Source organism: Ranitomeya variabilis, chromosome 1 (genome assembly GCF_051348905.1).
Source record: "Ranitomeya variabilis isolate aRanVar5 chromosome 1, aRanVar5.hap1, whole genome shotgun sequence".
Lineage (NCBI taxonomy): Eukaryota > Metazoa > Chordata > Amphibia > Anura > Dendrobatidae > Ranitomeya > Ranitomeya variabilis.
The window spans coordinates 642,554,416-642,571,081 of record NC_135232.1 but is presented as its reverse complement, the minus strand read 5'-3'; the positions used below and the strand labels follow the sequence as shown (position 1 = coordinate 642,571,081).

Sequence of the window (16,666 nt, the reverse complement as noted above, 5' to 3'; positions counted from 1 at the left end):
CAACCTTTATAATCTGATTCTTGCCTTAACATATTTATCACACTATATATAGCTCTGGCAAAAATTAAAGGGAATCTGTCACCTCAATTTTGCCCTATAAACTGAGGCCCCCGCCATCAGGGGCTTATCTACAGCATTCTTTAAAGCTGTAGATAAGCCCCCGATGTATCCTGAAAGATAAGAAAAACAAGTTAGATTATACTCACCCAGGGGCGGTCCCGGTTCTGTTCTGGTCTGATGGGCATCGCAGTCCGGTTCCGGCGCCTTCCATCTTCATAGGATGACGTCCTCTTCTTTGCTTCCTGCCGCGGCTCCTGGGCAGGTGTACTTTATCTGCTCTGTTGAGGGCAGCGTAAAGTACTTCAGTGCGCAGGCATCGGGCCTCTCTGACTTTTCCTGGCACCTTCGCACTGCAGTACTTTGCTCTGCCCTCAACAGAGCAGAGAATTGTGCCTGCGCAGGAGCCGTGACAGGAAACAAAGAAGAGGACGTCATCGTATGAAGATGGGAGGCGCCGGACCCGGACCACGACGCTCATCGGACTCGAACCGAACCGGGACGGCCCCTGGGTGAGTGTCATCTAACTTGCTTTTCTTATATTCCAGGTTATATCGGAGGCTTATCTCCAGCATTACAAAATGCTGTGCAGCGCCCCAGGGCCCTTGTCATTGTAGTAATGTCATTCTCCTCTAGGGGGGAGTGATGTTACGTTTGGAGACAATAAAGGAGATCTCACTACCAGGTAACACCAACAAACACTGCATTTCATACTCCAGGCCACCAGGGGGAGCTATGCTCCTATTTATTAGGGCACCCTTCACAAGCAGGTAAAACTGGTTGCCTGGATAGGAAGTTAGGCCGTTGCTGGCTGAGCTTCGGCTCAGGTAGTTGGTCCCTGACAGGGGTGGGATCCTGTCAGAGGCCTACACAGAAGGCTACGGAGCTGTGCCTGCCCCACGTGCGGCAGCTTCCAGAAAGAGACACGATCAGAGAACTGTGTTGTAAAGCGTGAGGAGAAGTCATAGCAAAAAAAGGAGAGGAAACCAGAAGGAGTTCTGCCCTGCACAGGCTGCCTCCTTCTGAGGCGCACGATCCCGGTAGCCGGAACACCGAGGGAGCAACAGTCCTTTATGCCTTGCTCCAGAGACCGGCAGGACAGCTAATTTCACGTTACCTGCCTGCCCTATACCCAGGAAGCAAGGTGGCACCCACAAGAGGCTGGGGTGTGATAGAGTCCCTGTAAAAAAGCCTCACGCCACCGGTCATACGGGTTTGTCCTATCCATCCAGGGGACAGAGAGAGACACAACATCTAGAACATCCACCACAGTTGTGAGGACCTTATGAGAAGCTTAGCAGTAAGGTACTACAACATCAAGGCGCTAGAGGTAGGCTACTGATTTCCATCTGGATAGGGGGACTCTGCATTTGCCTCCAAACCGGCCGGACTCTGCCTGCCCTGTGATCTGGTGCTCTGGACTGTGGACGCCGAAGGCTTCAGTAAAAAGGTAAAGACACTGCAACCTTGTGTCCTCGTTCTTAACTGCGCCTCTCACCATCTACACACTGGGAAGCCCTGGGGATACACTTCACCTGTGGGAAGGTATACCATCTAGCTGCAATAACATCACCCCAGCGGACCCCTTAAAGCAGCGTCGGTCACCCTGACCGAATACCACAGGTGGCGTCACGAACACTTTCCCTTTAAAGACCTTTCCCCCCTTCTATTGCGGCCGTCCCTAGGACCACGGGCCGGGTCAGCCACCGTGACATCTCCCTTGAGAACCGAAGGACCCGTACCGAGTACCCCTAGCCCTTGGGGGCGCTCCAGCTGTAGATAAGCCCCTAGTGACAGTGGCCTCAGTTTATAGGGCAAAATTGAGGTGACAGATTCCTTTTAAGAGACCACCACATCAAAACCCTGTCATGAGCAGCCCATTCTCCAGACCTGAACCCCATTGAAAACCTCTGCAATGTAATCAAGAGGATGATGGATAGTCACAAGCCATCAAACAAAGAAGTGCTTATATTTTTGTACCAGGAGTGGCATAAAGTCACCCAAAAGCAGTGTGAAAGACTGGTGGGAAGCATGCCAAGACGCATAAAAGCTGTGATTAAAAATCATGGTTATTCCACAAAATATTGATTTCTGAACTCTTCCTGAGTTAAAACATTAGTATTATTGTTTCTAAATGATTATGAACTTGTTTTCTTTGCATTAGTTGAGGTCTGAAAGCACTGGGTTTTTTAATTTTGACCACTTCTCCTTTTCAGAAAAAAAACTTAATTTATTGCTTGGAAATTCGGAGACATGTTGTCAGAAGTTTGTAGACTAAAAGAATAATTTAGATTTTACTAAAAAATATACCTATAAAGAGAAAAATCAGACAAACTGAACATTGTGCAGTGGTCTCTTAATTTTTGCCAAAGCTGTATTAGGTTACCCTTATATATTGTAAATGCTTTCTGTTATCAGCCTAGATGGTTCATTGTTCTATTGAATTGATATTCTATTTGTTTGATATGAATGATGTTTTGTTGTACTTTTCTGCTTCAATAAATCAAGTTTAATATATACAATATATGTGTATTTATTTAAAAGGAATTCCAAATGAATTCATTATGAAGAGTTATAACCTGTGCAGCCTGCCTTTGCATTCGGGCTTTGGTAACATAAGAAACATTCGCAGCCATATAGCACCATCACCAGCAGCATATACCACTTAGCACCATCTATTGAGCATGTTGATGTTGTTCTGTGCAGGGGTATTATGGCATCAAGGCCATTTTTATTCTCCCTGTAGGACGGCTCCAGATATTCTAAATGTTCTTCAGTACAACAGTAATTACAATGACTGATGCATTGAACTGCTTTGTGTCCAGGAACATTGTTGTTATGATGTCCATCTCTTCCACGATGGATCATTCATTTCATTACTGTTCGGTACCGGCTGTGCTCCTAACGTCTTCTCATTGGAAGTCATTTCTGGTTCTGTCCATTTTCCAGAATAAGTGCATCTGCAGGGCCATTCTGGTACCATGAGTGGTGTTCAACAATTGTATTGACTTTGTTATTGCCCATCACATTAAAGCAAAATTGAAGGTACTTTTGATCCCTGTAGATAACCACAGTGATCTACATGAAAATAGCTTCTGTGGGATCACCAGCTTCTTGTCCTGCTGTAGGTTTAGGGGTCAGGTCTTCATTTCCATTTATCCGGCTGGCAAGAAGATGATGTGATGCAGCACAGATGGTTTTAGTTGTCTTTGTGTCACTCTATTCCTAGTTCTTACCCTCTGGATTTTATACGGGCATTTTGAAGGCCTGGATCTTTTCCCTTAGACAGATTGTGACACCTTGTCAGGAGATCTTTCAAGACAAACTCTGAGGAAACAAGGAAAAGACATTTATCATCAGACATCATTAACACGTGGCATCTCTGTCATCATCTATCATATACAAAAATTGGGTTTTTTCTATGTAACAAATCTTTAACTGAAACTTTTTTGGCGTTTATAAGACCTTCACATCATTTACTCACCTGGAAATCAGTATACTTAGTTAGTTGGTGCATTATGAGGCCTACGAATCCTATCCACTCGGCTATCATGCCATTCCTAATGAAAATCTGCAGAAGATAGAGGATAGAGGCAGTTATTTTCTGGCTGTACTCACCAATGCATCTGACATGGAATGAGGTGGTAGGATGACTTATAAACCGAGAGTTTATGGTTTACCTATACACCGGACACTAGTGAATTGTGCAAGATGGTGAAACGTGAAATAAACTTACCGTCACACAGAGGCCAATACAAAATTTGTAGAAGTAGGTGAACATACTTGCAGCAGCTGGAAGGACAAGAAAAGTACCAGAATGCTATTATTATAGTGTTTCCTATCATCATGACTGGCCTATGAAATAATGAACACAATGGAGCCCACCTTACACACCTAAACACACTGACTTATCTACAAAATGATACCTACTTAATAGCAGACAAACAGTCGTCAGCAAAGTTGCTGCCAGTCTAAAGTGGCACATGCACCGACGACTGAAGGATCTCTTGTACAGGAACACAAATTGAGATATGTTGTAAATGGCAAGAAGAAAAAAAGCCATTCCTGCGCCGATCCTGTGCGCTGTAGGATTGATTTTCACCTACGTGAAGAAATATATGACTTTCATCAATAAGGTCATCATGGAGACCTGAGAACCCATAAGAGCAGGATTCACCCCACTGTAATATACTGGACTCCAGGTAGTCACCACAGTACATATTATACTGAACCTGAGGTCCTGAGTATTACTGGAGACTTTGTATAAAACCTAGTAACTTACTGAAAATACAGCATTAACTGTGTTCGAAATGCACACAATCCATCTAACGATGAGGAGGATTTTCTGGCAGATGATATACCTCTTCTCCGATGCCTTAGACTGAATGATCATGAACCTATACTTGATGTAAGCGATGCCAGCTCCTGAAGTAGACAAAGCAAGTTTTCAGATATTTCCATGCCACTATGATAGAAAACCTAATCTTAAGAATGCCCCAATGAGCTGAAGAGGTTTAATGTTCGGTACCTGCTGTGCTCCTAACTTCTTCTCATTGGAAGTCATTTCTGGTTCTGTCCATTTTCCAGAAGAAGTGCATCTGCAGGGCCATTCTGGTACCATGAGTGGTGTTCAACAATTGTATTGACTTTGTTATTGCCCATCACATTACAGCAAAATTGATGGTACTTTTGATCCCTGTAGATAACCACAGTGATCTACATGAAAATGGCTTCTGTGGGATCACCAGCTTCTTGTCCTGCTGTAGGTTTAGGGGTCAGGTCATCATTTCCATTTATCTGGCTTGCAAGAAGATGATTTGATGCAGCACAGATGGTTTTAGTTGTCTTTGTGTCACTCTATTCCTAGTTCTTACCCTCTGGATTTTATACGGGCATTTTGAAGGCCTCGATCTTTTCCCTTAGGCAGATGGTGACACCTTCTCGGGAGATTTTTAAAGAAAAACTCTGAGGAAAAAAGGAAAAGACATTTATCATCAGACATCATTAACACGTGGCATCTCTGTCATCATCTATCTTATACAAAAATTGGGATTTTTCCATGTAACAAATCTTTAACTGAAACTTTTTTGGCGCTTATAAGACCCTCACATCATTTACTCACCTGGAAATCAGTATAGTTAGTTAGTTGGTGCATTATGAGGCTGACGAATCCAATCCACTAGGCTATCATGCCAGTCCTAATGAAAATCTGCAGAAGATAGAGGATAGAGGCAGTTATTTTCTGGCTGTACTCACCAATGCATCTGACACGGAATGAGATGGTAGGATGACTTGTACACCGAGAGTTTATGGTTTACCTTTACACCGGACACTAGTGAATTGTGCAAGATGGTGAAACGTGAAATAAACTTACCGTCACACAGAGGCCAATACATAATTTGTAGAAGTAGGTGCACATACTTGCAGCAGCTGGAAGGACAAGAAAAGAACACATCAGACTATATGAAGGAAGCAAACAGACAACTTTTGGACACACGCTACTACAAAAAATTGGAGTCGGATCCTACACAGGAGTACTACAAGGAACTAAACAAGTTGGTATCTTGTCTGCCCAACGAATCCATAAGAGCCAATGACCTGATACCAGAAAGTCCAAGAACAGGGACATTCTACATGCTTCCCAAAATCCACAAATCTGGAAATCCAGGAAGACCAATTATTTAATGTGTGGGCACCCTTACTGAGCAGGTATCTGGATGGGTAGAGGGTGTTCTTAAACCCCTGGTAAAGGACACACCCAGCTTCATTCAGGACACAACTGACCTATTGAATAAATTATCAGCAATATGTCCTCTACCAGAAGGAACCATCCTGGCCACCATGGATGTGGAATCTTTGTACTCCAATATCCCACACCAGGATGGATTAAATGCCTGCAAATTCTTCCTGGAAAACACAGGGACTGATGCAAATTCTGTGGTGAAACTTATAAAATTCATCCTCACCCACAATTACTTTGAATTTGACAAGAAGATCTATCTATAGGAGACTGGCACAGCAATGGGAAGTAAAATGGCCCCACAGTATGCAAATCTTTTCATGGCCAAGCTTGAAAGCGACTTTTTGTCCTCATGTCCCATCAGGCCTCTGGCGTACTACCGCTACATTGATGACATTTTAATCATCTGGACAGAGTCTGAACCACAGCTAAAGATGTTCCATGAACAGTTTAATCAATTTCACCCTACCATCAACTTGACACTCAACTACTCCTGTACTGAAATTAACTTTTTGGACACCATCATTAAGCTGCAGAACAATAAAATAGAGACATCCCTGTATCAGAAGCCAATCGACCGTCCAACATACCTTAAATGGGACAGTTTCCATCCAAAACACATAAAAAACTCCAATGTCTACAGCCAAGCCATCAGATACAATCGTATATGTTCCAACCAAATGGACAGGGATGAACACCTTGGTCGCCTCAGAAAGACCTTTTTGAATCAGGGCTACCATCCAAGAACAATTGACAACCAGATTACAAGAGCCACCAGAATATCAAGGAATCACCTGCTATATTACAAAGCTAAAGAAGAAAATAACCGGGTGCCTCTAGTAGTTACCTACAATCCAAATCTGGAGGTGCTAAGGGGAGCTGCACGGAAATTACAACCTTTGCTACAAAAAGATGCCCGCTTACGATCCATTTTTCCAGACACCCAACTACTGTGTTTTAGACAGCCCCCAAATCTAAGAAGCATCATTGTCAAGAGCTCCCTGTCCTCTCCAACAGCTGCAGAACCTCCCACTCCCATCTCCAAGACTTTACACGTGCTGCGCCGATTCTTTGGAATGCATTACCTAGGTTAATACGACTAATCCCCAATCCCCCCAGTTTTAAGCGTGCCCTAAAAACTCATTTGTTCAGACTGGCCTACCGCCTCAATGCATTAACCTAACCATCCCTGTGTGGCCCATTAAAAAAAACAAAAACATAATCAGGTTCCTCGCATCATGTTCTCATACACTTTATGCAGTTAATAGCACTCTGTGTCTCTACTGCTACATACTTAGGCAGTTAACTGGTTCATGCAGCTTTACATGAACACCTGAGCCTTACACTATGGCTGGTCCAAATAACTAAAGCAATTGTTACTATCCACCTCTCGTGTCTCCCCTTTTCCTCATAGTTTGTAAGCTTGCGAGCAGGGCCCTCATTCCTACTGGTATCTGTTTTGAACTGTGATTTCTGTTATGCTGTAATGTCTATTGTCTGTACAAGTCCCCTCTATAATTTGTAAAGCGCTGCGGAATATGTTGGCGCTATATAAATAAAAATTATTATTATTATTATTATTCCCTGCAATCAGAAAAAATGTAAAACCTGTCCATTTATAATGACCACGGACAAGATAAAGATCCCCAACTCACATCAGGACTACAAGATCCCAGGTACTTTCAGCTGCATCACATCTAATGTGGTGTACCTAATTATTTGTACTAAATGTCCAAGTGGGGGTCTGCATGTGGGGGAGACAGGGCAAAAACTGAGAACAAGAATGAATTTTCACCGCCATACAATAAGAGAAAAAAGAATGGATCTACCTGTGGCAATACATTTTTGTCTCCCAAATCATAGCATTATGGACATGAAATTACTTGTATTGAAAGGTAACTTCAAAACACAGAGAGACAGAAGAGTCTGGGAATATAAACTGATGACGACCTTTGACTGTCTTAGTGGTGGAATGAATGTGTCGCATGGATTTATGTCTTTTTACATCAACTAAGGAACTTGCCCCTCAGACTATAAGGGGTCATCCCAACAGAGACCCCAATCAGGACAATAAAACATTCCTTATCTAAGAACTGGCCCAACATTTATGTACATAACTGTTTATCACTCATGGTAATTCTGCTTCATGCCACCTGTCTTATCCATGATTTTTTTTTTTTTTGTTCTGTGCTATGTTGTGCATAAATATGTGATTCTTCAGAATTTGTATTAGTCTATGCCTGATGAAGAGACCTGAGTAGTCTCGAAAGCTTGCAATTTGTTACCATCTTTTCAGTTAGCCATTAAAAGGTATCAACCACTGAGGACTCTCAATTCTAAACATTTTTGTAAGAAAAGTACCAGAATGCTATTATTACAGTGTTTCCTATAATCATGACTGACCTATGAAATAATGGACACAATGGAGCCCACCTTACACACCTAAGCATACTGACTTATCTATAAAATGATACCTACTTAATAGCATACAAACAGTCGTCAGCAAAGTTGCTGCCAGTCTAAAGTGGCACATGCACCGACTACTGAAGGATCTCTTGTACAGGAACACAGATTGAGATATGGTGTAAATGGCAAGAAGAAAAAAAGCCATTCCTGCGCCGATCCTGTGCGCTGTAGGATTGATTTTCACCTACGAGAAGAAATATATGACTTTCATCAATAAGGTCATCATGCAGACCTGAGAACCCATAAGAGCAGGATTCGCCCCACTGTAATTTACTGGACTCCAGGTAGTCACCACAGTACATATTATACTGAACCTGAGGTCCTGAGTATTACTGGAGACTTTGTATAAAACCTAGTAACTTACCGAAAATACTGCATTAACTGTGTTCGAAATGCACACAATCCATCCAACAATGAGGAGGATTTTCTGGCAGATGATATACCTCTTCTCCGATGCCTTAGACTGAACGATCATGAACCTATACTGGATGTAAGCGATGCCAGCTCCTGAAGTAGACAAAGCAAGTTTTCAGATATTTCCATGCCACTATGATAGAAAACCTAATCTTAAGAATGCCCCAATGAGCTGAAGAGGTTTAATGTTCGGTACCTGCTGTGCTCCTAACTTCTCATTGGAAGTCATTTCTGGTTCTGTCCATTTTCCAGAAGAAGTGCATCTGCAGGGCCATTCTGGTACCATGAGCGGTGTTCAACAATTGTATTGACTTTGTTATTGCCCATCACATTACAGCAAAATTGATGGTACTTTTGATCCCTGTAGATAACCACAGTGATCTACATGAAAATAGCTTCTGTGGGATCACCAGCTTCTTGTCCTGTTGTTGGTTTAGGGGTCAGGTCTTCATTTCCATTTATCCGGCTTGCAAGAAGATGATATGATGCAGCACAGATGGTTTTAGTTGTCTTTGTGTCACTCTATTCCTAGTTCTTACCCTCTGGATTTTATACGGGCATTTTGAAGGCCTGGATCTTTTCCCTTAGACAGATGGTGACACCTTCTCGGGAGATTTTTAAAGAAAAACTCTGAGGAAAAAAGGAAAAGACATTTATCATCAGACATCATTAACACGTGGCATCTCTGTCATCATCTATCGTATACAAAAATTTGGATTTTTCCATGTATCAAATCTTTAACTGAAACTTTTTTGGTGTTTATAAAGCCCCCGTCTCACATAGCGAGATCGCTAGCGAGATCGCTGCTGAGTCACAAGTTTTGTGACGCAACAGCGACCTCAGTAGCGATCTCGCTATGTGTGACACGTACCAGCGATCAGGCCCCTGCTGCGAGATCACTGATCGTGTCGGAATGGCCTGGACCTTTTTTTGATCATTGAGGTCCCGCTGGGTAACACACATCGCTGTGTTTGACACCTTACCAACGACCTCGTTGACGACTCAGACACCGACACATAGGCGTGCATTTGCGTTGCCTTTTCCGCGCCCATTCAGTTCCGATTGGTGGTCGCTACTGCGTTCTGATTGGTTTGCGGCCATGCCTATGAGGCGACACATTAGCCCCTCCGTCCTTTGTTCCTGACCGCATGGTGGTTTGCAGATCGTTGTAGAGTTCTCCGGCCTGCTACTCCTCTCTTCAACGGTTCTTCTGACAACTATACTTTGTGCACGGTAGGTATCGTTTGGGGTCTCAAATGCGTTTTCATTTTCCCCTAAATTTTTATAGGGCACCTACTAATTACCTGCTATCATTGCTCTGGAGGGAGGGAGTGAGGGCTTGGCTGCTATCTGTGTACATATACTTTTACACGGGCTGCTATTTTAGGGGGTCTTGTGCGTGCACACCCATACAGCATGTTTTCTGTCATGCATGGTAACGGAATGGAGTGCATTTACTTTTTTATTTATTTATTTATTTATTTATTTTTTAATAACTTTCTCATCTTTTTATTTTATGTGTTTCAGTTTGCAGCATCATGAACAATGCGCAGTGTGCTGTTGTGTTTGCTGCATTGCTGGTTGAGGAAGCTCGGCGTCAAGATAAGGCATGGATGCTAGAGAGGCGTTCCAAATGAAAGCGTCGCATGTGGACCAGAGAGTGGCTGCAGAAGAGGTCTGATTTGTCCCACATGCAACTTGTAAGAGAGCTTCAGGATAAGAATCCTCATGATTTCCGCAACTATCTGCGGATGTCTGAGGAATCCTTCAAACATTTACTGGAAAGAATTACTCCACTGATTCAACGGAAGGATACAGCGATGCGTGCTGCCATCCCGGCAGATGAAAGATTGGCAGTCACGCTGCGATTCCTGGCCACCGGGCGCTCGCTACAAGACTTGCATTTTTCTTCAGCCATTTCAAGGACCCTGCTCAGCGTTCTAATTCCAGAGACATGTAATGCGATTCTCCACAGTCTACGTAGCTACATGCAGTTTCCCAACACAGAGGAGGAATGGAAAAACATTGCCTCCGATTTTGAGCAGCTTTGGCAGTTCCCTAACTGTGGTGGGGCTTTGGACGGGAAACATGTCCGGATCACTCAACCACCGAACAGCGGATCCTATTTTTATAATTATAAGGGCTATTTCAGCATCATCCTGATGGCCCTTGTAAACGCGAATTACGAATTTATAAATGTAGATGTTGGCATGAACGGAAGGGTTTCCGATGGTGGTGTTTTAGAGCACACACTCTTTGGAGAGCGTTTGAACAACTGTGACCTTCACTTGCCTCCCAACTCTGAGACTAGAGGCAACCTTAATTTTGTTTTTGTCGGTGATGAGGCCTTCCCGCTTCATCCCAATCTTATCAAACCGTTCCCCCAAAAAAGTCTAACAGAGGAACGAAGAATTTTCAATTACCGCTTGTCAAGGGCACGTCGGGTTGTAGAAAATGCATTCGGTATCATGGCTAATCGCTTCAGAGTTTTCCACACGCCTATTAACATGAAGCTTGAATCGATAGACTCCGTTGTTTTGGCTTGTTGTGTGCTTCACAACTTCCTTCGCCGTCGCGATGCTTTGGCGTACAGTCCACCTGGCTTCATGGACTATGTGGGCCTAGTAAATGGGGAAGTGCAGCTCGGTGAATGGCGCGCAAACGATCCCGCAATTGCAGGCCTTCAACCATTGGGACCTGGCAGAAACACCCACGATGCGAAGACCTGCCGAGACAACTACTGCCAATATTTTAACGGTCCTGGTGCTGTTACTTGGCAGTATCAGAACTTATAGTGGGCTACTACTGACATTTATACACTGTTTTAATTATTGTACTGATTTGTCTAATAAACTGTGTGTTTTACTTTGCAAAAGCTTTGTTTCTCATTCTTTCAGTAGTAAGGGCCCGTATATACATACGTGTACTCATATGTATACAGATACATCCATATACACTTACATCGAAATCTACACAGGAGGACCGCAGACAGACTTCCTAGGCCTAAAATAATAAAATAGGCTCTAATCCACCATTAGGTGGCAGGGGTACTCAGGCAGCATTGGTGTGGTGAGCGGAGGACTTCCTCTGGCCTAAAATAATAACATAGGCTATATGCAGCTTCCATTAGGTGGCATGGGTACATGCAATGCATATTCGGCCAATTAAGGGCAGGTGTCTATTTTGGATGCCCAGGAATCAAAGGGGAATGACGCTTGTGGGAGAACATCGGTAATGGAGGAAAAATAGTTAGTAACCATACTGGACAAATGCTGTCTCCTGTGACTTTGAATTGATGCAGCAGTACTTGTCATGTCTGCGGTCATTGCGAAATCACTCCACAACCTGGTCAGAAAACCCCTCTGTCCTACGCCACTTCAGATTTGTGCACAAACACCTCTGCCCTGTTGCCCCCTGCAGCTCGTGTGAGAACCATCACCGGCCCCTTTTGAGGATACACAAGGCATAATCCGGCATGTGGGCCAATTTTTCCAGTTGTCAACTCAGTGCATATGCTGGGTTGAGGAGCACTTGCTGGCAAATCAACGTCACTTGTCTCCCTCTAAAACCCTGAACCCGGCCGTCCTCCTCCTCTTCGTCCGCCACCTCGTCCTGTAGACTTCCCTGAGCAGACAATGGCAGACTGACATAAAGGCTTCCCTCGTCCTCGGCTGCAGACGCCTGTTCCTTTATGTGCGTCAAACTTTGCATCAGCAGACGCATTAGGGGGATGCTCATGCTTATTACGGCGTTGTCTGCACCAACCAGCCGTGTGCATTCCTCAAAACAGTAGTAAGGGCCCGTATATACATACGTGTATTCCTATGTATACAGATACATCCATATACACCAACATAGAAATCTACACAGATACCTACATATACACATACATACTCACAGACATACGAATATAAATACCTATCTAAACATAAATACATATCCATACATTAAACCACCAACACTCCAGTCTTTCTGTGCAACCGGAGACGCTGTATTGATAATGCGTCACTTTTAGAACGCAGTAGCGTCTTCGGTCTGACCTGGAGATTATAATTCAGGCCGCTTCCTTCGCGCACGCAGTAGCGTCCTATAATAACCCGCCGGTGACATTGATGCGTCGTAGGCGTGGTTTACGGCGTTGATGCGTTGTGGGCGGGTTAAAGGACATTGCTGCGGCCTAGCTTGTAACTAGAGGCGGCAAAATGGCGGCCAGGAGACGAGCAACACCATGGGGCGACGCAGAAGTGCGCTACTTAGTTACAGAGGTAGATGCCAGGGATTATGGGTGTCATGAGCACCCGGAACATCCAGTCCTCCACAAGCAGGCTGTGCTGCGGAGGATCAGTCGGGGCCTAGCCCAGAGATTTGGGGTGCAGCGCTCCAGTACCCAGATCCGGAAGAAGCTGGCGGATCTGCAGTACAGATCCAGTGAGCGCATCGCCAGCATCCGGTCACAGAGCCTGCCCCATCGTGGTGAGTGGTGTTAAGATAGGTTAGCATAAGATATGGCCAGAGCCGTATTTGGAGTTTCTGCTGCCCTCGGCACTTTTCGTGCTGCCTCCCCCATTGATGAGTATGCAGAGACTGTCAGCAGTGACTTGGGCTACTTTCACACCACTGTTTTTTGACATTCATGGCAGATCCAACAGTTTTTCCTCATCTGTCGTGTAACAGATCAGTTACGACAACACTGCATTTGGCCTCATTCATTCCCTATGGGACTTGTGGACATGTGCAGCACTTGCGGTTCTTGCAACAGCAGAAAAAAAAAACGCTGCTAGCAGTGTTTTTTTGTCTCAACGCAAGTGCAAAACTGCAAGTGCCGCACATGTCCACAAGTAGCCATCACTACCTTTCCCTGCACCTTCCTTGCTCATCACCATCCCTCCCTGACCATAAACTAAACTATAAAGCTTTCTATACTGTTTTCTATACACAAAAAAAAACATTTGTCCCACTTCTGCCACTGCAGACTTCCAGAGGAAGGGACTCGGCCTCATGTACTTACAAGACAGACCATTACTACAGGCAAGATATGTCATTACAGGACGGGGGATGCGATTACTGGACTGGAAACGTTAATACAGGACAGGGGACGTTATTACAAAGGCGGGGACATGTATATGTATCACAGATACACTGCTCAGGGGGGACAGTATACACACATATACGTATACACCACACAGTGCTCCATCTTGTATAATGGCAGCACATAAGCTCTGCTCCGTACACACACACGCATGTGGCTCTGCACACATGCCGGTCCGCTCCGCACACACCCGGCTCGGCTCCGCACGCCTCGTACACACCCGGCTCCGCTCAGTGCTCCTCGTACACACCCGGCTCCGCTACGTACACCGTACACACACACACGACTACGCTTCGCACCCACGCGGCTCCACTCCTTACACCTCGCACACATGGCAGTCATCTCCGCACGCCTCGTACACACCCGGCTACGCTCTCAGTGCTCCTCGTACACACCCGGCTCCGCTCTGTGCTCCTCGTACACACCCGGCTACGCTGTCAGTGCACCTCGTACACACCCGGCTCCGCTACGTACACCCGTGTGTGTACATACACACACACACACACACACACACACACACACACACACACACACACACACACAACTCCGCTTCGCACCCACGCGGCTCCACTCCTTACACCTCGCACACATGCCAGTCATCTCCGTACAGCTCGTACACATCCGGCTCCGCTCCGCACACCTCGTACACATGCGGCTCTGCTCCATCCACACTGTAAACCCCTCCTTACCCCACACATAAACGAACCCTCATCCATCACCATGACAACCAGCACTGCACAGTCCTGCATACAATGAGGCCCCTGATCATATGACCCAAAATACGGCCCTGTATATGGCGGCACATTAGTTACAACAGTAATTACAGTGCAGCACCTCAGGTATGTAATAATGTAATAATTTATTTTTTCTCCAGCACCTGCAGACCCGGAGCCCCAGCCGGAGTCACCTACAGGCTCGTCACCAACAGACTCGCCAGCATCACTCCGTGATATGGGTGAAGCCTTGTCTCCCGGTAATTCTTGCACTTAAAAAAAGGCCCATACAACTTGTAAAGGATAGGACTGTCGTGTACTATGAAGTGTTGTATCTTTCCCTAGCCGGTGATGCCAGAGGATCCGGGTGGTCCCTTAGCTCGTCATCACCCGATTTACCTGGAAACCGTAAGTGTTAAATAACAAACACGTACCTGATAGTTAGATGCATGTACAAAATAAGTTTTACCATTCCCTCCATAGAAATCCCTACATTAGAGGACCTCCTGGCTTCACACAGGAGGATGATGGCGGCACAGCGGACACTGACTGAGCAAGTCAAACAGCACGGAGTGATGCTGGCAAGTTTTGTGGCTGCACAACAGCAGAGCGGCAGCCATTAATTTTTTTTTGGTGTTGTTGTTTTTGTTATATTTAAGTTTTTTGTTGTTGTTATCTTTATTTTTGTTATAAAACAAAATTACAGTTTATATCCACTGATGTGTACGCTTTGTTAAAAACAACTAACATGTTTCATCACTCACACTCATTATATGTATGCATCTGTATACATGCACCCAGCCCATTACCCCGCCTACTAGACCTGCAAATAACTATATGCTGAATTCAGTAAAGCAGGCTGCAAGTTTAAATCAACAAAAGATTTTTATTTATAACAAATATTAACATAAATAAACATTTTAAATTAACTCTTTCATTAACAATAACTTAACTATTTAACAATTATACTTAAACCCTAAATGTTAAATGGCACTAAAGTTCTTCATACTGGTTTTCAGCATTCAAAAATCCTTGGCTGGGCGGAGAAGATAATTGTCCAAGGAAAGAATGGGAAAACCTGGGATATTGTGGTGGAGGGGCAAGCGGCAGGTTTGGATGAGATATAATTCGACGGTGTGCTGGTGTGCCACGCATTGCCTCAGGCGTTTGTGTCATTGGCTGCCGTGAACAAGGATCACGTTCCATCCAACTGTGCACACTTGACGTTTCATCCAGTTGACCACCTGCCGCTTTGCTTAAAGTTTCAAAAATGACCCTTTCGGCGTGGATCCTTTGTGTGTCTTCCAGCTTCCCTAGCCGATCAGTGGCAAAGTTGGCAAAGCTGTCCACGGTAGTGTTGCTCTGCTGGCTTAACATCTGCTTTGCCAAACTGACTAGCTCTGTTGATGGCGACAAGGTGTCCTTTCTTCTACGACAATTGTTTATCCGCCGTGGTACAGAAGCTGAGTTGGGGGTTGAGGGTGCAGGGTCTTCACTCGACCCCTCAGTAGCCTCCGCCAGGCTCGGTTCATCACCCAGCATGTCATCACTTGTTGGGGTGGACAGATCATCATGCCGATCTTGCTGCAGGAACAGAAAATTAGAAAATTAAGAATTAAGGGGAGGAACTAGTAGTACAGGATAGGATTTGTCATTCAACGGTATGAGCACTGAGTGGGGCAAAAAAGTAAAGGATTGTACTTATCTGAAGTGGAAGGGATAACTTTTAGAAAATGCAGCATAATAAAAGAGGGAAAAACTTAAGTTACTATTTTCTATTCTACTATGGCATGAGAGACCAAGTTTTAATGCCTTTTACAGGGAAGCAAGCAAAGAAGGTACTTACATCTCCAACAGGGGTGTCAGTCGGGATCACAGGGTCTTGATCCAGGGTCTGCCGCATTGAAGATGCCATTGTGCGTGGCAGCTCCTGGTCACGGGTGAAGCCAAGCAAGTCATAGTACCATAACGAGGGCACATAAACCTCATCTGTGGCAGCACCAGACTTCATTGACTTCACCACCTTGTTCAGCTCCTTTTTATAAACTGTGCGTAGACCCTGGATCTTTTTCCGGACAACGCTCTCATCCACCTTCTCGCAGGGGTTATGCTGCTTAAAAAAGTAACAAGTTAGCCATATGCCTCCCTTTTTTTATTTCTGTTACTGTAGTCAGCAGATTTAATCTG

The 16,666-nt window shown here is 44.6% G+C and overlaps 2 long non-coding RNA genes across 2 annotated transcripts; one reads left to right on the top strand and one right to left on the bottom strand.

Annotated features, from left to right (window-relative positions):
* Positions 1-4,057: 4,057 nt before the first annotated feature.
* LOC143814983 (uncharacterized) lies at positions 4,058-5,481 on the bottom strand. Its single transcript, XR_013223662.1, has 3 exons — positions 5,180-5,481; positions 4,340-5,022; positions 4,058-4,159 (listed from the first exon to the last, which is right to left on the bottom strand). It is a non-coding gene; the product is annotated as an uncharacterized LOC143814983 (long non-coding RNA).
* A 9,169-nt stretch (positions 5,482-14,650) lies between these two features.
* Positions 14,651-15,287, top strand: LOC143814873 (uncharacterized). The gene is made up of 3 exons (XR_013223643.1): positions 14,651-14,739; positions 14,825-14,887; positions 14,963-15,287. It is a non-coding gene; the product is annotated as an uncharacterized LOC143814873 (long non-coding RNA).
* The last annotated feature ends 1,379 nt before the right edge of the window (positions 15,288-16,666 follow it).